Source organism: Hypanus sabinus, chromosome 13 (assembly GCF_030144855.1).
Source record: "Hypanus sabinus isolate sHypSab1 chromosome 13, sHypSab1.hap1, whole genome shotgun sequence".
NCBI classification, from domain to species: domain Eukaryota; kingdom Metazoa; phylum Chordata; class Chondrichthyes; order Myliobatiformes; family Dasyatidae; genus Hypanus; species Hypanus sabinus.
Window position 1 is genome coordinate 64731914 of NC_082718.1, and position 22333 is coordinate 64754246.

The following is a 22333-nucleotide window of genomic DNA, read 5'->3' on the forward strand; positions in this document are numbered from 1 at the left end:
TATGAACAGTATAAAAGAAAAAATTTTCTCTGAGTCTTGGTGCACGTGACAATAATAAACAAACCCTAGTTCCATGTTCATACACCAGGAAAACCAACTAATATTAAAAGTTAAATAAACTACAGAAACTCAACTGTTTATTATTTTCTGGAAATGAATGTTGCCTATTCATCGACTAAGAATTCACAGAAACATAGAAAACATACAGCACAATACAGGCCCTTCGGCCCACAAAGTTGTGCCGAACATGTCCCTACCTTAGAAATTACTAGGCTTACCCATAGCCCTCTATTTTACTAAGCTCCATGTACCTACCTAAAAGCCTCTTAAAAGACCTATCGTATCCGCCTCCACCACCGTTGCTGGCAGCCCATTCCACACACTCACCACTGAGTAAAAAAAAAACACTTACTCCTGACATCTCCTCTGTACCTACTTCCCCAGCACCTTAAACCTGTGTCCTCTTGTGGCAACCATTTCAGCCCTGGGAAATGTTTCCTCCTCTCCATCCATGTTCACCCAAGATGCATTGCTCTGCCAATTCTCAAAACTCTTCGTTATTAGGGCTCTCACCATGAGCTTTTCAATGTTGCCATCATTAACAGCCTCACACCATATCACTTGCAGATTCACATCCATACTAATGCTTTTCCTAGACTACCCTCAATGGAAGTTGCATGCAGTTTTCCAGACATTATGGGTGAAAAAAATGGAATTGAGTGGTTCAGAGCATATATAAAGCGCTCTCATTGGATAATTGAATGTTTACTGTAATGGCGGCCACTCTTGAGAAGTTTTAAGTGTTAAGAATGAACTCAATCTATCCTCATAAGACATGCTCCCCAATCGAGGCAACATCCTTGCAAATCTCCTCTGCACCCTTTCTATGGTTTCCACATCCTTCCTGTAGTGAGGCAACCAAAACTGAGCACAGTACTCCAAGTGGGGTCTGACCAGGGTCTTATATAGCTGCAACATTACTTCTCGGCTCCTAAATTCAATTCCACGATTGATGAAGGCCAATACACCATACGCTTTCTTAACCACTGAGTCAAACTGCGCAGCTGCTTTGAGCATCCTATGGACTCGGACCCCAAGATCCGTCTGCCAAGAGTCTTAATACTATATTCTGCCATCATATTTGACCTACCAAAATGAACCACTTCACACTTGGTTGGACTCCATCTGCCACTTCTCAGCCCAGTTTTGCATCCTATCAATGCCCCGCTGTAACCTCTGACGGCCCTCCAGACTATCCACAACACCTCCAAACTTTGTGTCATCAGCAAACTTACTAACCCATCCCTGCACTTCCTCATCCGGGTCATTTATAAAAATCACAAAGAGTAAGGGTCCCAGAACCGATCCCTGAGGCACTCCACTGGTGACCAACCTCCGTGCAGAATATGACCTATCTACAACCACTTTTTGCCTTCTGTGGGCAAGCCAGTTCTGGATCCACAAAGCAATATACCCTTGGATCCCATGCTTCTTTACTTTCTAAATAATACGTGTGTGGGGTACCTTATCAAGTGCCTTGCTGAAATCTATATAATACACTACAGCTGCTGCTCTTCCTTCATCAATATGTTTAGTCACATCCACAAAAAATTCAATCAGGCTCATAGGCTCAACACAAGGAAATCTGCAGATGCTGGAAATTCAAACCACACACACAAAATGCTGGTGGAACACAGCAGGCCAGGCAGCATCTATAAGGAGAAGCACTGTCAACGTTACGGGTCGAGATCCTTCGTCAGGACTAACTGAAAGGAAAGATAGTAAGAGATTTGAAAGTAGTGGGGAGAGGGGGAAATGCAAAATGATAGGAGAAGACCGGAGAGGGTGGGATGAAGCTAAGAGCTGGAAAGGTGATTGGCGAAAGTGATACAGAGCTGAAGAAGGGAAAGGTTCATGGGATGGGAAGCCTCGGGAGAAGGGGTAGGGGGAAACACCAGAGGGAGATGGAGAACAGGCAAACAACTAAATATGTCAAGGATGGGGTAAGAAGGGGAGGAGGGGCATTAATGGAAGTTAGAGAAGTCAATATTCATGCCATCAGGTTGGAGGCTACCCAGCCCGTATATAAAGTGTTGTTCCTCCAACCTGAGTTTGGATTCATTTTGATAGTAGAGGAGACTGTGGATAAATGTATCAGAAAGGGAATGGGATGTGGAATTCCATGATTGATGAAGGCCAATACATCATACGCCTTCTTAACCACTGAATCAACCTGAGCAGCTGCTTTGAGCATCCTATGGGTTCGGACCCCAAGATCCGTCTTAATATGCTCAAGCTTTTTAATCTGCTGCAAGTTGTCGCTAATATCACCAAGAGCCTTTTCCATAGTTAATACTGAAGTATTCATTAAGTACCTCCACTATTTCCTCCAGTTCCATACACACTTTCCCTCTGTCGCACTTGATAGGTCCTATTCTTTCACATCTTATCCTCCTGCTCTTCACATATTTGTAGAATGCCTTGGGGTTTTCCTTAATTCTGCCCACCAATGCCTTCTCATGGCCCCTTCTGGCTCTCCTAATTGCCTTCTTAAGCTTCTTCCTGTTAGCCTTATAATCTTCTAGATCTCTAAAATTACCTAGCTCTCTGAACCTTTTGTAAGCCCTTCTTTTCTTCTTGACCAGATTTATTACAGCCTTTGTACACCATGGTTCCTGCACCATACCGTAACTACCCTGTCTCACTGGAAAATACCTATGCAGAACTTCACACAAATATTCCCTGAACATCTGCCACATTTCTTCCGTAGTTTTCCTTGAGAACATCTGTTTCCAATTTAAGCTTCCAATTTCCTGCCTGATAGCCTCATTAATTCCCCTTACTCCAATTAAATGTTTTTCTAACGTCTGTTCCTATCTCTCTCCAATGCTATTGTAAAGAAGATAGAATTATGATCACTATATCCAAAATGCTCTGCCACTGACAGATCTGATACCTGACCAGGTTCATTTCCCAATACCAAATCAAGTACAGCCTCTCCTCTTGTAGGCATATTGTGTCAAGAAACTTTCCTGAACACACCTAACAAACTCCACCCAATCTAAACCTCTTGCTCTAAGGAGATGCCAGTCTATACTTGGGAAGTTAAAATCTCTCATAATGACAACTCTGTTATTATTACACCTTATATCATGTCTAACCTAGCACAGCCTTGGGCAAATTTTCCAACCTGAGTGAGATCTTGAAAATCTACAGAAGCTGGTGCTGCTCCCTCAGACTTCATGAGAAGTCAACTGGAAGCAGGACAGGAAAATGAATCTGCCAACTTAGACCAATGCCAACACTGAAGACCACATTTTGATTAGGATATATGGCTAGGCTCCAGCAGTTGAGGTTGAAAATATACCTTAAGGTTGTTCTCCAAACAGACAGTGTAGATGGGTTATTAATTTTAAAGATAATTCCAAGAATTCTTGCTTTAAGTAATCAAATTGTTTTCCCAACTGCACAATTTCTCCCTCCCCTCCCCAATCTCAAATAATGAAAGCAAGGCTAAGCTCTACAATTAAGGCTACTCACATAGTTCAGTCACAGCTTCCAGTCTTTGAGTTTGGTCATCCTTTTATATTAATTTTCTTCAGTGTGATTCCATGGTTTAACAATCAATTCTAGGATCTACTTTCACAGCTTTCCAATCTTCCAGTAAATTACTTAAATAATGATGGATCAACAAATGACAAACAGTTGTTCTATTCTCGTAGGCAAGTGTGTGCTGTAATGAGAAACAACAGTGGTATAATTGTCAGTAGGTTGGCTTATTATTTATAGCAACATAAAACAAAATATTAATAATGGATGTGATTAGCAACAATTTAGTTACATCTAATTTTTCAGCAAAATGTAACATATACACACCAAATTTTGAGCTGATAATACAATTTATCAGCTCAGAGTCTGACATGAGGTGCATATGTTGCAGAAACACTCTGGTTATTATATCCAGTTGTTTAATTTTTGAAGTACCGAAGACTAGCATTCCACAGAGTCATCATCCTTTTGAAATTCTGAATGGATAAAATGTCAAGATATAAATTTGATTTTAATCTTTTGATAAGCAAAACATTAAGGACCTGATTATGTCCTCACCATCTAGAAGAACAATAATTGAACTCAAGGCTTTGAGGCTTCCATTCAAATGTGTCTAGTAAAGGGAAGTCTCATGCTCAAGAGAAAGACAAGTTTTATAAATGTTGATACAAATACAATAATTGATGCCAACAATATTTTAAATAGGTTAAGATCATCTTCACTATCATCAGCCTAAGTCACTGAATCTCTTGAATGTACTGGGAATATTACTTAAAACATGTTGTGGAATAAGTAAAATTGACATATATTTTGTCATTTAAAAGAATACATCTCAGAAAAAAAGTTATACTTTTATAAACATTACTTTTCAAGGGCAACAATTTGATGAGTGAATAAGCTAACTTTTTCTGTGATAATAGTTGGAAAAATAATAGACTGAGGAATCCAGAAATACAATGGATTCTGATTAATTGGGTCATTGGTTAATTGAGGAAGCTGCTAATCTGGAACAACTCTTAAAGAAGAAAAAATAATTGCATAAATAGCCGGGATCCCCTTACATTTATTTGGGATACCATATGCTGCTTAACTGGGACGGAAGACTTGCTTTTTCTGAGCTCGTTTCTAACTACCAACAGTCACGATCACCTGTGTGACTGCTAGACACTACATCACGTGTACACACTACAGCACTACACCAGGTGAAGAGTTTCTAAATAGCATCATTTGCGTGTATTTGTGTTCAAAAAAACCAATGGAAATTGTCACTGATAGTTTGAGAGAAGTAAATAGTAATACAATTCTGAACTGCTTTGATCACTGTAGTTTCAAGCATTCAGGCTTGGAGATACTGAAAAACGGCCAGGAGTGAAAATGAATTGACTTCACTACTTCAACAAGTTAGGAATTATGAAGAATTTGAAGATATCTACAATCATCTTGAATGTTACAATGAAATTGAAGATTTGGAGGATGTAATTGTTGAAAGCACTGTGCCCTGATTTTGTTCATTTACAGTCAACAAAAGAACACGGCAGCATACACTGGATAAATTCCCCCTGTTGATAACTGTATTTCATTTAAATATATAATTTGTTACTCAGTTAATCAGTGGCTTGTCTTTTTTTTTAAATACCATTGTACCTATTCTTCTAAAACAGTGACTCCCAAATCATTTTTTGGGTTACTGATCACTTGGCTCGCACAGCACAATCCCAGCTCCCTTTCCAGCTATTACATAAAAACTACAAAGAATTTTGATTTATGATGCACAATGAAAGAAGATAGGAATTGCAAATTCAAAGCACTGACAAATAATTGCAAAAATTATTCAAATCTAATTAAATCTACAAATAAAATTATTTCTTTAATTACAGTAAAAAGAATCTCATCAACAATTTTAGAGTGTTCATTAATACTTCAACTATTCACTACATTGCTTTTTCATCTTTCAATGAGATGAATGGGCGCACTGAAGTGATATCAACTTCTCAACATCAGACTGAATGTCACTCAGGAATCTCAGAACCCTGTTTTCAGTAATTTCCAGTCTGTTCCATTGCTTTGAAAGACATTTGGGGACTGCATTAAAACCACACTCCACTAAACGTGATGTTGGAAAGGCAATAAAAAGCATTTTGACCCTTTCCACAATGTAGGATAGCATTCCAAGAATTCTATAATTAATAGATTTCTTAAATTAAGTCTGTAATCCCTCAGCAGCTCCCCTTGTTACCAAGTGCCCCCTTTATCTTTATTACTCCCCTGGATAATAAAGAGGGCAAGTAGGGAGGGGGCACTCTGTAACCAGGGAGGGTGATATTGCCCACTTTGGGGACCACTGCCCTAAAGCAATCAGTAGCAATAAATTAACTTTCATAAACATTTATGTATCTTTGCCTCCATTATGTTCCAACCTCTTCATAGTCAAAACTTTCCAAACAGATTTATGTCTAGATTATATTTGTGAAATATTGACCTTCTCAAAATATCATTCTGTGTGAACATGACTGTTCCTTACATTGATCCTAATGCATCTCACCAGAAGGACACAGTTCTTTCATGGTTCCATCTCTAGTAATTACCTCTGCAACAATAGTTTCAGTAGCCATACTTTACAATTCTTCACTGTTTATACAGCAGTTCTTTCTGAAACATCTTCCACCCGTCTGAGATATTTACCAGAGGTACTTCATATGCAACATTGTCAGTGATCCCTCCCCATCTGTCCACCAATCTCTTTGACCCCCTACCATCAAAAAAAGGTACCGTAGCATTAGGGCAAGTTCTGTTAGGATGGAAAGCAGCTTCTTCTCCTAGGGCATGAGACTACTGAACTCCCTGCTACCACATAGGTCTCATCAGGTATGAAGCAGCAATAACTTTATGCTGTTTACATTTTAACTTGTGTCTTAAATGCACCTTATGATTTGTTAACTTATTTGTGGTAATTTTATTTTATGTTGTGTGTGAGTTATATGTACTGTGTTGTTCATCTTGGTCCGGAGGAACATTGTTTCATTTGGCAGTATACATGTATATGGTTGAAATGACGATAAACCTGAACCATCTGATAGGATGGCATACACTGGAAAAAATGGACATACTTCTTTGAAAATACAGTGTTAAGAGGAAATTTAATAGGTGTTCAAATTAATGGATTTCAATAAACCCAAGGGGAATTATTTTTTCCAGCTGAAGGGTCAATAACCAAACTATATTACTTGTCAAAAAGAAACACTTGGAATGAAATATAGCACATTTGAAAGAATACTGAGAGCAGATTTCAAAGTTCAAGGTAAACCTATTATTAAAGTGCATATATGTCATCATATACAACCCTGAGATTAATTTTCTTGTTTTCTTGTAGGCATACTCAGTAAATCTAATAACCGTAATAGAATCAATGAAAGACCACACTCAAGGCATACAAGTAGCAATCTGCAAGGACAACAAACTGCAAATACAAAAAAAAAGGAAATAATATATAAAAAAATAAACAATAAGTATCGAGAACATGAGATGAAGATGAAGGTCTAAGCACACAGCCTTGTGGTGCACTTTTGCTGATGGAGATAATGGAGGAGATTGCCAATCTGAACTGACTGGGGTTTGCAAGTGAGGAATGTTACGCCTGTGCCCCAACTCTGAAGGGTACAAAGTAGCCCCCTCCTTTTTGAGAATCGCAAGATCGCTATTAATTCAGGTCAGGAGACCCAGGAAATGAGAGAAAGACATGCAGACTCCACAAGGGGTTTGGAATGTCCTGGCCCCTCAGTGATACAAAGCCACGGGAAACGGCCATTGTCTCTTGGAGATGGAATTGTGTATTGAGTACTGTACTATTTATTTGAAGCCCTCAGGGAATGACCAAAGTGGGCTGGGTTGAGGGATGGCACCATCCCAACCTGACTGACATCTGAGACCCCATGAGTAAGGATAAAAGAGAGTCTGGGGAACAACCCCTTTAGACGCACCAGGAAAAACACTAGAAATCCCGTGACAGCGTTTAATAGTGACTGCCGGTGGGGCCCGTGTGTGTCCTTTCCCGTTGCCTGGGATTGGCAGGACTGACCACGGAAGAACGGCTTAGCTAAAAGGAAAAGGACACCGACGACATTTCGAAGGATCGACATCATAAAAAGGAAAACGGCAAGTTCTAAAAATCCGTCTCTCTCTCCAACCAAAAGCTGCAGCCTGAATGAACTGAAGTGACTTTTATATTTCCATCGGACAATACATTATCCCCTAGACAACGAGAGAGCTATTGCTTCTTGATTATTATTATACCCGCGCTTTTAGATTTAGTATTGACGACGTATATTATCTGTGTTTGCATTGATATTATTTTTGTGTATTTTTATCAATAAATACTGTTAAAAATAGTACCATCAGACTTCAATGGACCTCTCTATCTTTGCTGGTAAGTGACCCAGTTACGGGGTACGTAACAGGAAACTGAGGATACAATTGCACAAGGAGGTTCTGAGACCAATATTTTATGTCAAGATATAAACTGGAAGCTGGATGACTTTTAAAGGAATGAAGCTGTTGGCTTTGAAGAAAGGGAAATAGAGAAAAACTATTGTTCAGCATCAAGCTGAGTGGACTCATTTGTGCTTGATCATTCCATGGTTCCTTGGTCAGAACTACTACTTTGAGAAAAAAAATCTATTCTTGCTCTTCCTGAATGCATGAAAACATTTAATTTAAAAGTTTAAGAAAATACTTTTATGTTTATGTATCTTAAATTAACTGTAGCAGAAACTGAATTCCAACCAAAGCAGCACAAATTCAAGGGCATTTTTAGTTTCTGATTTTAATTAATACAGAAACACAATTCATAAAAGATGCCTCCTGATGTCCTATATAGACAACTATTCATTATTAAACAACTATATTTCTCATTAAATTTGCTAACACATCAAAAATCTGCTGCAAACATCTTCCAGATAATGAGCACACAGGGCTGCCAAGAAGATAAATAAGATAACTTCAACTATTTTTGGTGTGATTGATTTACCTTCAGTCCCAGCAAAGATCAACTGTACTTTTATTCCATTAATGTTGTCTGGCCTGCTGAGTTCCTCCAGCATTTTGTGTGTGTTGCTTGGATTTCCAGCATCTGCAGAGTTTCTCATTAGCTTCAGTAATATTGTGATCATTCTTAACAGGATGTCACACCACCCTGCTTCAAGTTGTTGCTGCCTCTGACATCATTCGTAAGGAATCTAAACTGGCTTGCCTTTGTCAAGCACTGCTAATTTGGATGCTCTATTCTCTTTTGTGTGAAACACATTCACTTGACCCTATGAAGTCAGCAGTAATTTTGAATCCCAGCAGTGTTGTTCTTCATTATTCAGCCACATGAACATTCTATTCATTATCAGCAACATTTTTGCCACTTTGGGCATGCAAATGATAGAACATTGTGCTAAAATTCTTAGCCTGTGTAAACATGCTGGTTTGACACAGAAGTATCATTCTTCTGCATTTGCAGATTTTTTCAGGTATTTTAGAAATGCTTGGAGTGAGACACTGAATTGACTTGCTTAGCTGTTCAAGTTGATGTAAAAGGAAGCCAGTAAGACCATATAAAATTACAGTCAGCCCTCCTTATCCGCAGGTTCCGCATGCGCGGATTCAACCAACCCTGGATCGGGAAAACCCAGAAGTTCACTCTCCAGCACTTGTTGTTTGAACATGTACAGACTTTCTTTTCCTGTCATTATTCCCTAAACAATACAGTATTACAACTATTTATGTAGCATTTACATTGTATTAGGTATTATAAGTAATCTAGAGATGATTTAAAGTATATGAGAGGATGTACATAGGTTACCGTGGATCAGGAATTGAAAAAAAACCATAAGTTCTCTAAGTCAGAACAGGTACATCCGGTATTATTTAGCATCAGTTAGTCAAATGTTTGTCTTAGTATATACTATATATTTTACTGTTCTATGCATATAAAACACTTATGTGGCGACCCATTTCCTGGCACATCCGAACCGGCTCACAATTAGATAGCCTACGGGGGTTTGCGAGCACAGAGCTTTGGAGCCTCTGCGCCACAGGGGGCAGGTTGAGGGAGGCTTAAAAGTGAGGCTGAGGATTTCGAATAAAGTTTTTCCTTCGACTGCAGTTACCGACTCCGTGTCGTAATTTTAGTGCTGCGTGTAGCACACCGCTACAATTGATGACCCCGACGGTCCAAACGATTTTTGGACCAGAAATGACCGACGCCGCCTCTGTTCATGCGGTTTTGTTGAAACTGCCGGGTTTCTGGACACAGCGACCGAACCTATGGTTCCAGCAAGCCGAAGCCCAATTCCACGTTCGCCAGATCACCTCAGAAGACACTTGCTACTACTACGTGGTGAGCTCCCTCGAGCAGGACACAGCGGCCCAGGTCGCAGAGTTCGTACAGTCGCCCCCGGCAGACAGCAAGTACACGGAATTCAAAGCCCTGCTCCTCAGGACTTTCGGACTCTCACGGCGCGAGCGGGCTGCCCGTTTACTACACCTGGATGGCTTGGGCGACAGACCTCCATCGGCTTTAATGAATGTGATGTTGTCTCTCGCCAACGGCCACACACCCTGCCTCATGTTTGAGCAGGCATTCCTGAAGCAGCTGCCCGAGGACATAAGCCTGTTGCTGTCCGACGCGGATTTCAGTGACCCCCGGAAGGTGGCAGCCCGGGCGGACTTGCTGTGGAACGCCAAAAAGGTGAGTGGGGCGTCCATCGCACAGATCTCCCAGCCACGCTCCCAGCAGCAAACCAGTCCAGGCCCGGCCGCGGAGCCCGCCAACCCCCGGCCCAATGAACACTGGTGCTTCTACCACCAGCGGTGGGGCGCAGAAGCCCGCCGTTGTCGCCCGCCCTGCAAGTTCCCAGGAAACGCCAGGGCCAGCCGCCACTGATGGCTACGGCGGCTGGCCATCGGGATAGCCTCCTGTATGTGTGGGATAGAAGGTCGGGACGCCGGTATTTGGTTGATACTGGGGCCGAGATCAGCGTTTTACCTCCGACGAGTTACGACACCCGCAGCAGGGCACCGGGTCCCCCCCTGAGGGCCGTGAATGGCAGCACAGTAAGGACCTATGGCACCCGTCAGGTGCAGCTACAGTTCGGCTCCAGCCAGTTCACGTGGGACTTCACACTGGCCGCCGTAGCCCAACCGCTTCTGGGTGCGGATTTTTTGCGAGCTCACAGCCTCCTGGTCGACCTGCCCAAGAAGAGACTGGTACACGCCGAGACCTTTCAGACGTTCTCCCTGGGTGCAGCCCAGTTGCCAGCCCCTCACCTCGGCTCCATCACACTGTCCGACAACGACTTCACCAGGGTCCTGGCGGATTTCCCATCGGTTCTGGCACCGCAGTTCACAGCGGCCATGTCCAGACACGGCGTACAGCACCACATCCCGACCCAAGGACCACCCCTCCATGCCCGTGCTCGGCGGCTCCCCCCGGACAAGCTCCAACTGGCGAAGGAGGAGTTCCAGAGGATGGAGGAATTGGGGATCATCCGGTGGTCCAACAGCCCATGGGCCTCCCCCCTGCACATGGTGCCCAAAGCGACGGGAGGCTGGAGACCGTGCGGCGACTACTGCAGGCTGAACGAGGCTACCACACCGGACCGCTACCCTGTGCCGCACATTCAGGACTTTGCGGCAAACCTGCACGGCGCACGGATCTTCTCCAAGGTAGACCTCATCTGAGGGTACCATCAAATCTCGATGCATCCTGACGACGTCCCCAAAACGGCTCTCATCACCCCGTTTGGCCTTTTCGAGTTCCTCCGCATGCCGTTCGGCCTGAAGAATGCCGCACAGACGTTCCAGCGGTGGGACGGGACCTGGACTTCGCGTTCATCTATTTGGACGACATCCTCATAGCCAGCGGCAGTCGTCAGGAGCATCTGTCCCACCTCCGTCAACTCTGCGCCCGACTGAGTGAGTACGGTCTTACAATCAACCCCGCCAAATGCCAGTTCGGACTCGATACCATTGACTTCCTGGGCCACAGGATTACTAAAGACGGGGCAACCCCTCTGCCCGCTAAGGTAGATGCGGTCCGCCACTTTCCCCGACCCACCACGATCAAAGGCCTTCAGGAATTCGTAGGTATGGTCAATTTCTACCACCGCTTCCTCCCTTCAGCTGCCCGGATCATGCGCCCCCTGTTCGCCCTGATGTCAGGTCCGAGCAAGGACATTACCTGGGACGAGGAGTCCGCCGCCGCTTTCGTTCAAACGAAGGAAGCTTTGGCGAGCGCCACAATGCTAGTACATCCCAGAATGGACGCCCCTACCGCCCTCACAGTGGACACATCTAACATGGCAGTCGGTGGGGTGCTGGAGCAACTCATCGCAGGTCGCTGGCAACCCCTGGCGTTTTTCAGCAAACACCTGCGGCCACCCGAGCTCAAGTACAGTGCTTTCGACCGGGAACTGTTGGCGCTCTACCTGGCAATCTGGCATTTCAGGTACTTCCCAGAAGGTCGGCCCTTCACCGCGTTCACGGACCACAAACCGCTTACCTTTGCGTTTACGAAAGCGTCCGCCCCCTGGTCGTCCCGCCAGCAATGCCACCTGTCCTACATCTCTGAATACACGACGGATGTCCGGCACGTCTCGGGTAAGGACAATGTCGTAGCGAATGCGCTCTCTTGCCCTACCGTTCATGCCCTTTCCCAAGGGGTAGACTTTGAGGCACTGGCAGAGGCACAGCAGGCGGATGAGGAGATTCCAAGTTACAGAACTGCAGTCTCCGGTTTGCAGCTCCAGGACCTCCCCGTAGGCACGGATGAGAGGACCCTACTCTGTGACGTCGCCACCAGCCAGCCCTGTCCCGTCGTCCCGACAGCCTGGCGGCACCGTGTTTTCGACTCCATTCATAACTTGGTGCATCCCTCCATCTGGACAACTGTCCAGATGGTTTCCAGCAGGTTCGTTTGGCACGGACTCCACGAACAGGTCAGTGAATGGGCCAAAACGTGCATGCACTGCCAGACGGCCAAGGTGTAGCGGCACACCAAAGCCCCACCGCAGCAGTTCCATCTCGCCCACCGGCGTTTCGACCACATTCATGTGGATATCATGGGCCCCCTGCCAGTGTCGCGCAGAGCGCGGTATCTCCTGACTATCGTGGACCGGTTCACAAGATGGCCAGAGGCGGTCCCGCTCACCGACACCACCTCCGAATCTTGCGCCCAAGCCCTGATCACCACCTGGATATCTCGCTTCGGTGTACCGGCCCACATTACCTCCGACAGAGGCGCCCGGTTCACCTCCAGCCTGTGGTCAGCTATGGCCAGCCTTTTGGGGACTCAGCTGCACCACACAACTGCCTACCACCCACAGTCAAACGGGCTAGTGGAGCGTTTCCACCGTCACCTGAAGTCGGCCCTCATGGCCCGCCTGCGAGGAGCCAACTGGGCGGACGAGCTTCCCTGGGTCCTACACGGCATCCGCACAGCGCCCAAGGACGACCTGCACGCCTCGTCGGCCGAGTTGGTATACGGCGCGCCCCTGGTCGTCCCCGGGGAGTTCCTACCAGCCCCACGGGGGCAAGAGGAAGATCCCGCAGCAGTCCTGGGCAGACTACGCGAGAAGCTCGGTAACCTGGCCCCCATACCCACTTCACAGCATGGGCAGAACCCGACCTGCATACCCAAAGACCTGCAGAACTGTAAGTTTGTGTTTGTACGAAGGGGCGGGCATCGGCCACCGCTGCAGCGGCCATACGAGGGGCCGTTTATGGTGCTCCGGAACAACGGGTCCACGTTCGTGTTGGACGTTGGGGGGAAAGAGGAGGTTTTCACGGTGGACCGCCTCAAACCGGCCCATGTGGACCTGGCGCAACCGGCCGAGTTTCCGGCACCTCGGCGCAGAGGCCGACATCCCAAGCAGGTTCTGGCCCAGACTGTGGACATTGGGGGGGGTGTATCGCCGGTTCTGGGGGCGGGGGTTATGTGGCGACCCATTTCCTGGCACATCCGAACCGGCTCACAATTAGATAGCCTACGGGGGTTTGCGAGCACAGAGCTTTGGAGCCTCTGCGCCACGGGGGGGCAGGTTGAGGGAGGCTTAAAAGTGAGGCTGAGGATTTCGAATAAAGTTTTTCCTTCGACTGCAGTTACCGACTCCGTGTCGTAATTTTAGCGCTGCGTGTAGCACACCGCTACAATACTATATATTTTACTGTTCTATGCATATAAAACACTTAAGAAACCTATGTATTTCAATAATTAAACCACTGCATTTCTTAGTAATAATTGTAGCTTTCATCAGGACAGGGCCTTCACATTATTCTCACTTTATCCTTAAAATTGTTCCAATCGTTGACCGACTGTAGCCTAACACTTTTCCAATGACCAATAGCGTTTCACATCTTTCCGATTACTTTATTATTTCCACTTTATTTTCAATCCTGATCACTTTCCAGAACAGAAACACTGCGGGCAGCAGGTCCCGAACTCCGCCGGGTCCTAAAGTCCAATGCATTGAGACAGGTTAAATAAGCTCCGGTGCTCCGCCGGGTCTTAAAGTTCACTGACTTGAGCATCCGCGGGGTTCCCGGAACCAATCCCCCATGGATAAGGAGGGCCGACCGTATCTACAATTTAGAGGTCATGTCTGTTAACAGAAAAATAACCACAGACAATTAACTAGTAAATACCTTTTATTTTGAAAGGCAACAGTTGCATGAACATCTCCCTCTCAAGCTCTCTTTAAGAAAGGAGGGAGACAGAAGAAAGGAAATTATAAGCAGTTAACCTGATTTTATGGTTGGGAAGATGTTAGAGCCCATTATTAAGCATGAGGCTTTGGGTTACTTCAAGGCACTTGATAAAGTAGGCCAAAGACAACATGGTTTCCTTGAGGGGAAGTCTTGCCTGACAGATCTGTTGGAATTCTTTCAGGAAATAGCAGACAGGATAGACAAAGGAAAGTCAGTAGATGTTGTTTACTTCAATTTTCAGAAGGTCTTTGACAAAGTGCTGCACATGAGGCAGCTTAACAAGATAAAAGCCCGTGGTTTTACAGGAAGATACTAGCATGGATAGAAGAATAGCTGATTGGCAGAAGGCAATGAGTTAGAATTAAGATGTCGGGCCTATTCTGCTTGGCTGCCGGTGACAAGTATTGTTCCACTGGGGTTGATATTGGGACTCCTCCTTTTCACATTATATGTCAACAATATGGATGACTTTGTGGCCATGTTTGCTGTCTTCACAAAGATAGATGGAGGGGAAAGTACCGTTGAGGAATCAGGAAGCAAGTCCAGGGAAGGACTTGCTGAGACTGGGAGAATGTGCAAAAAAGTGGGATATGAAATATAGTGTAGGGAAGTGTATTGTCATGTACTTTGGAAGAAGGAATAAAGCTGTAGACTATTTTCTAAATGGGCAGAAAATTCAAAAAATCAGAGTGTAAGGGGATTAGGGGGTCCTTGCCGAGGATTCCCTAAAGATTAACTTGCAGGTTGAGTCAGTAGTAAGGAAGGAAAACGCAATGTATGCATTCATTTTGAGAGTACCAGAAGATAGGAGCAAGGAGAGGCTTTATATAACATTGATCAGAACACACTTGGGAGTATTGTGAGCAGTTTAGAGTCCCTTATTTAAGGAAAGATGTGCTGACATTGGAGAGGGTCCTGAGAAGGTTCATGAAAATGATTCTGGGACTGAAATGGTTAACATACAAGGAGCACTTGATGGCTCTGGGCCTGTACTCGCTGGAGTTTTTTAAAAATTATTTCATGGACACCTATTGACTATTGAAAGGCCTACACAGAGTGGATGTGGAGAGGATGTTTCTGAAAGTGGACAACTCTAGGATCAGAGGGCACAACCTCAGAATAGAGGGAGGTTCAGTTTGAACAGAGATGAGAAGGAATTTCTTTAGCCAGAGGATGGTGAATCTGTGGAATTCATTGCCACTGACGGCTGTGGAGGCCAAGTCATTGAGTATATTTAAAATAGATGTCAATAGGTTCTTCTGGTCAAGATGGGGCCAGTCAACAACGATTCCTCAGGCGACATCTTCTAGATAGTAAATATCTCCAATTATTTCACGATTCCTATGTATTCTGCTTGTTCTTTTTGTATTTTTCTGTTACAGAAACTGTTGGAGCCTGTGACATACAGTTTGGAACTCAATTGAAGGATCCAGCTCTATGCTGTGTATGGAAAGCTGCCTCGTGGAGATTAGCGATGGGGAGCTGAAACGGACCGAGAACACAAGCTAACTTGTGGAAAAGACAGAGATGAAGTGCGGGGTCACGAATGACTCCATTTCGAAGCAACCAGTGACCAAGATTGAAGCATCAAGGAAAATGCAGGTGGGGTCAGTGATGGCTCCCTATGGAGACTGTCAGCAGTCGACAGTATGTTCAGTCCTGGGTCAGTGGTCACGCTTTACAAAGGGACTGAGTTCATGTAGCTGCTCTCATATGCAGATGAAAAGATCTTTACGATTTTCTGAGATCTATGTGATTGTTGGACTGTACTTTATATTGGTTTCCTTCAATTTTTTGGTTTTTTTCTTTCTTGTGTATAATTGGCGAGTGGGTGATCTGTCAATATTTTTGTGCAGCCGGGGCTGGGGTCTGCGAGTTTTGTTTCTTTTCTTTTTTATGCCAAGGTTTGGGGGAGTTGATATATTTTCTTTCATCAACACCCATGGTCTTTCTGTATTTAATGGCTATCTGGAGTAGTCAAATATCAGAGTTGTATTGTACATGCATACTTTGACAATAAAATAACCTTTGAACTTTTCTTGGTTAATCAGAGTGTCAAAGGTTATAAGAAGTCAGAAGAATCGAGATGAGAGAGATAATAAAGTCAGAAGAATCGAGATGAGAGAGATAATAAAGTCAGAAGAATCGAGATGAGAGAGATAATAAATCAGCCATGATGGAATGGTGGAGCAGACAATGAGCCGAGTAACTAATTCTGCTCCTATGTCTTATGGTTCTCAGCAAACAAGTTTTGTATAGACATAAATTACATAAAACACATAAAACCTACATAGATAAAACTTACATATATTACATAAAATACCAGTTATTAGTTAGGTCTGTAGCAATTTACACGAGAAATATTAGATTGTTATAATATGAATAAGTAGAAAACAAGTTGTGGAAAAACAAGTTTGTTTGTCAGCAAACAGATCAGTGTGTGGACAGCATAAATTTGCACATCACTTTTGAGCTGCAGAAAGGTAGACCAGGAGGGAATATGTGGGTGTGAGATCTCAGTACAGACAAGCAATTTTGCAGAAATGTAAACAATCAATTTTTTTTGAAGGAAAGCATGAGGTCTAAGACCATGATCATTGTCAAACAGAATGCTAAAAGTTCAGGAGTGAAATTATTTATGACAAGTGCTGAAAGTGATGACGAGAGGAAAGCATAATTCACAACTCTTTCAAGACAATATGTTAGGCACCCTTAGGTCAACCATATCCATCTAGAATGATGCAGAGAACTGGAAATGGAAGGTGGCAATGACTTATACCAGGATAGGTAAAACAGCCTAGCATGGCAAGAATTCTGCCTTCAGGCCACAGACCCCTGTCAGCACCAACCAAATGATTTGCTGTTCCACAAGCTGGGAAGAGAGGCTTGGACCTTGGAATAGGACCCAAAAAACATGAACCCTCTTCTCTCAGTGTCCACGGCCACATCTGTCCTTTTCAGCTGCAGTTCATGAAGGAGCCTCAAAAAAAAGGACCTGTGAAAAAGCAGGGCACCTTAAAAGGGCACATCTCCTTCTGAGATGTTTCAGAGTCTAAAACTAGAAGATGTAACATTTAAGGAGCGAGGGAAAAGATTCAAATGGGTCACAAGAAGCAACTTTTTTCATAAATTGTACATGGAAGAAGCTGCCAAAGGAAGCTGTGGAAGAAGGTGTAATTACCATGTTTAAAAGACACTGGACAACGGGGTTGTGGCACCCTTTGAGAATAAGGTAGTGCAGTCTGATGTGACCAGAATGAACATTAAATTTTCCTTAATGCTATTGGTATTGCTTTGCTTTGGAAATCGAAGAAGTAAAGCCAGGTTATTAAAGAAGAAAGAAGAAGGACACTTCTGATGGCAACATTTCTGGTTGATCTGCCACCCTTGTGCCTCTTGTTGTCATTCTGGAGACGTACAGTCCTTTCACGCGCAATCTCTTCATCTCTTCTGCTGTTTGTTCTTTGGCTCTGATCTTGGAGACGTGCATTTCTCAGCTCCTTTGCCTCTTTCTCTCTCCTCCTCCTGTGCCTGTTGTTGTCATTCTGGAGACAAGCATGTCTCTTCTCCTCTGTCTCTTCTTCTCTCATCTTTTTTATCCTGACTCTTTGATCCTTGAGTCGTGCGGCCTTGGCCTCATCCGATCCTTGCTCTCTTCCTCTCCTTGCCGCGTCCCGATGACGTTTGGCATCATCTCTTGACCATAATGTCCCCTTCTCTTTCCACGCAGCATAATTAGGCTGACCATATTTTTTTTTTACCCTAATGCTGGATAGAAAATATGAAGCAGTAATACTACAGGAAGCTGATTATTCTTGATGATGTGGTTGGTGCTGTCCTAAATGGACGCAATATAGTCACCACTGTCTTTTGACTGCAGCAAAGGGTTTAATGGGTGCCTCGAAATATGTCATCACGGGTTACAGGATGTTATGTCATGCTTAAATTTAGAGAAGATCCAATGTTCAGCTTTTGAATCTACTCAAGACTTTTATACATTGTGGGGACCATTTGTGAGTTACTTTAAAAAACCTTTCATTTATTGTAAAAGTACAGATGGTGGCTAATAACATATTTTATTATGTGATAAGGGTTTCCCCCCCCCCTTTTTTCTTGCTTTTCCTAACAGCTCTGACTTTGGCAGTGGGTTTACATTTTTTTTTCTGTATACCAAATTTTTATATTTCAGTATTATGATTTAATTTAATTTTTATGAATACAGGGTTTTGTGATTGTAAGTGTATTTTTAATACAATGTATTTGGTACTTTTTTAAAAACTTATAATATATACCTTCTTGTACTCTGTATTCCTTTATGCAAAAACTAATAAAAATATTGAAAGAGAAGTACGTCATTACAATAAGATTGCTGAGGCTGGCCACGCGCATGCGTCATGGTGTTGTGTCCCGATTTCCATGATGACGGATCGGCTCTCGGGTGAAAGGCAGCCAGTTGATTTTTGCGAATGAACAATTTTATATGAATATATAACCCTGAACTTTGCCTGCATTCTGTAAGTTAGCGCATTTTAAGTCAATTTAGCCAAAAAAAGTGCCGCTGTAATGCACCGTTTGCACTAATTGGAGGTCACAAACAGACAAACAGAGCATGAGAGTTTTAGTAGTATATAAATTCAGATAAGTACTTGGATAGAAAACATTTAAAGGGATTGGAGTCAAATGTAAGTAAATGGAAGTAGTTCAGACAGCTGGGTCGCCATGAGCGAGTTGGCCAAAGGGCCTGTTATTGTGCTGTACAACTAACACTCCAACCAAGTACAAGGTTTACTATAATAGAATGCAGAAGGAAGTTAATTTTTTAAAAGCCTTTCAATAAAACAGCTCCAGTCGATAGTGTTTTGGTTCCTTGTGAATGGCTAACAAGCCGGATAAAGCAAACAGGACAATTTCAACAATAAGTGTTCCAAACAAGCATTGACAGATTGCTTTCACCATGTCAGAATGCAACCAGAAGTGCCAAACACAATTTCAAACTGGGCACAATTTAAACAAACTTAAAACATTTCTGCAGTTCAGCTAAAGTAAATAAAATTTAAATTGCATAGTTCTAAAAGACAGTAATGATACCCAATTTCTCAGGCATAGGATTTTACTCTGAAAACAATCCCTCCCACATTATTACTAAATGTTACTGATCTTGACCAACGATGCTCAGCGAATGTACTGACAAATATTCATATTTAATTTATTTATTGAGATACAGCACAAAGTATACCCTTCCAGCTACACTGCCCGGCAATCCCCCAATTTAATCTAGCCTAATCATGGGACAATGACCATTTACAATGACCAATTAACCTACCAACTGGTATATCTTTGGACTGTGGGAGGAAATTGGAGCACCCAGAAGAAATCTAGCCACAGGGAGAACGTGCAAACTCCCTATACGCAATGGTGGGAATTGAACCCAGATTGCCTGAACTGTAAAATGTTGTGCTAACTACTACACTATTGTATCACCCCCAACACTTTAATTTGAAGTCATAGAACAGAAGTAGGATGTATGCTGTTTTAAAAAAAGACTTCACAATACAGTCGGCCCTCCTTATCCACGGGGGATTGGTTCTGGGACCCCCTTCGGATACCAAAAAACACAGATGCTCAAGTTGGTGGACTTTAAGACACAGCGGAACTCCGGACTTTATTTAACCTGTCTCAGTGCAGTGGACTTTAGGACCCAGTGGAGCTCGGGACCCGCTGCCCGCAGTGTTTCTGTTCCGAAAAGTGATCACGATTGAAAGTAAAGTGGAAATAATAAAGCCATTGGAAAGAGGTGAAACACTATCGGTCATTGGAAAAGCATTAGGCTACAGTCAGTCAACGATCGGAACAATTTTAAAAGATAAAGTGATAATAACGGAGCATGTGAAGACCCTGCCCCGATGAAAGCTACAATTATTACTAAGCAATGCAGTGGTTTAATTATTGAAATACATACATTTCATAAGTGTTTCATATGCATAGAAAGGTAAAATATATAGTATATACTAAGACAAACGCTTGACTAACTGACGCTAAATTAGTGGTCACCAACCTTTTTAAACCCAAGATCTCCTACCTCGGCCTTAGTGAAAGGCAAGATCGACCTACTAAACTGGTTAGTCACGCGCATGCACACTGGGCAGAAAGACCGGAAGTAAAACCCTGCAACCCAGAAATAGAAATAATGTATGTACACTGTGTAGCTTCACTTAACAGAATCGGGATGATTAAGCCAAAACCAATATATTGGGGGGGGGGGGGGGGGTGGTAATCGGCACGTACACGCATGCGCACACACGTGCCTGCACAGGGTTTCATGGTCATGGTACTCTTTCTTGGAGTAAATAAGTGTCCCATATTTGACTGCTACTTATGTCCCTTACTTGGGAGTGAGAAAGTTGGCTCATAACTACAGACAGCCAGTTTGAGACAGTCTGTGAGGTGTCTTGTCAGTAAGACAGCTCCTGTACTTAGATTTCATAATTTTCATCTGTTGCAGCACAGCACCCTCGCAAACCTCCTGACAGACTGAATATTTGAATGGACAGTTTCCTTTGTTAGACTGAATGTTGAATCTGCCACATTTTTCAGCTGTTTTAAACTGTTACTGAGACACGAGTGTAAGTTTCAGAGGTACACAAGATAATGACACCACTGTTTTTTGTTTCCCAGTTATTGACATTTAGGGAATGTTGGAATTTAAAGGTGGAGAAGTGCTCTAACATGAGCATTATAAAGATAAGTTAATACGAAGTCGAATAAAGATAATCGTTATGTACCTGTGGGCATCTTGCACCTGTCACGTGACCGTGATATAACTGAGGCTATGCTGGACATGAGGTAATGGTCTTATAGAAACACAGAAACATAGAAAATAGGTGCAGGAGTAGGCCATTTGGCCCTTCGAGCCTGCACCACCATTCAGTATGATCATGGCTGATCATTCAACTCAGAACCCTGTACCTGCTTTCTCTCCATACCCCCGATCCCTTTAGCCACAAGGGCCATATCTAACTTCCTTGTAAATATAGCCAATGAACCGGCCTTAACTGTTTCCTGTGCCAGTGAATTCCACAGATTCACCACTATCTGTGTGAAGAAGTTTTTCCTCATCTCGGTCCTAAAGGGCTTCCCCTTTATCCTTAAACTGTGACCCCTCGTTCCGGACTTCCCCAACATCTGAAACAATCTTCCTGCATCTAGCCTGTCCAATCCCTTTAGAATTTTATACGTTTCAATAAGATCCCCCCTCAATCTTCTAAATTTCAGTGAGTATAAGCCTAGTTGATCCAGTCTTTCTTTATATGAAAGTCCTGCCATCCCAGGAGTCAATCTGGTGAACCTTCTTTGTACTCCCTCTATGGCAAGAATGTCTTTCCTCAGATTAGGGAACCAAAACTGTACACAATACTCTAAGTGTGGTTGCACCAAGGCATTGTACAACTGCAGTAGAACCTCCCTGCTCCTGTACTCAAATCCTTTTGCTATAAATGCCAACATACCATTTGCCTTTTTCACCGCCTGCTGTACCTGCATGCCCACCTTCAATGACTGGTGTACAATGACACCCAGGTCTCGTTGCATCTCCTCTTTTCCTAATCGGCCACCGTTCAGTTAATAATGTTTTCCTGTTCTTGCAACCAAAGTGGATAACCTCACATTTATCCACATTAAACTGCATCTGCCATGAATTTGCCCACTCACCTAACCTATCCAAGTCACCCTGCATCCTCTTAACATCCTCCTCACTTCGTGTCATCTGCAAACTTGGAGATGCTGCATTTAATTCCCTTGTCTAAATCATTAATATATATTGTAAACCACTGGGGTCCCAGTACTGAGCCTTGCGGTACCCCACTAGTCACTGCCTGCCATTCTGAAAAGGTCCCATTTACTCCCACTCTTTGCTTCCTGTCTGCCAACCAATTCTCTAACCACATCAATACCATACCTCCAATACCGTGTGCTTTAAGTTTGCACACTAATCTCCTGTGTGGGACCTTTTGAAAATCTAAATATACCATATCTACTGGCT

At 43.5% G+C, this 22333-nt stretch overlaps 1 protein-coding gene across 6 annotated transcripts in view; it reads right to left on the reverse strand.

Annotated features, from left to right (window-relative positions):
* cdk17 (cyclin dependent kinase 17) overlaps positions 1 to 22333 on the reverse strand; it is a 228039-nt gene that overhangs the window by 151171 nt on the left and 54535 nt on the right. For 5 of the 6 annotated variants that reach the window (XM_059987820.1, XM_059987818.1, XM_059987826.1 and 2 more), the window contains exon 2: positions 3541 to 3733. The exons of the other annotated variant lie outside the window; for it this stretch is intronic. The gene's annotated coding sequence lies outside the window, so the exon portion shown is untranslated. The remainder of the gene's footprint in view (positions 1 to 3540; positions 3734 to 22333) is intronic. 6 annotated transcript variants of the gene reach the window in all.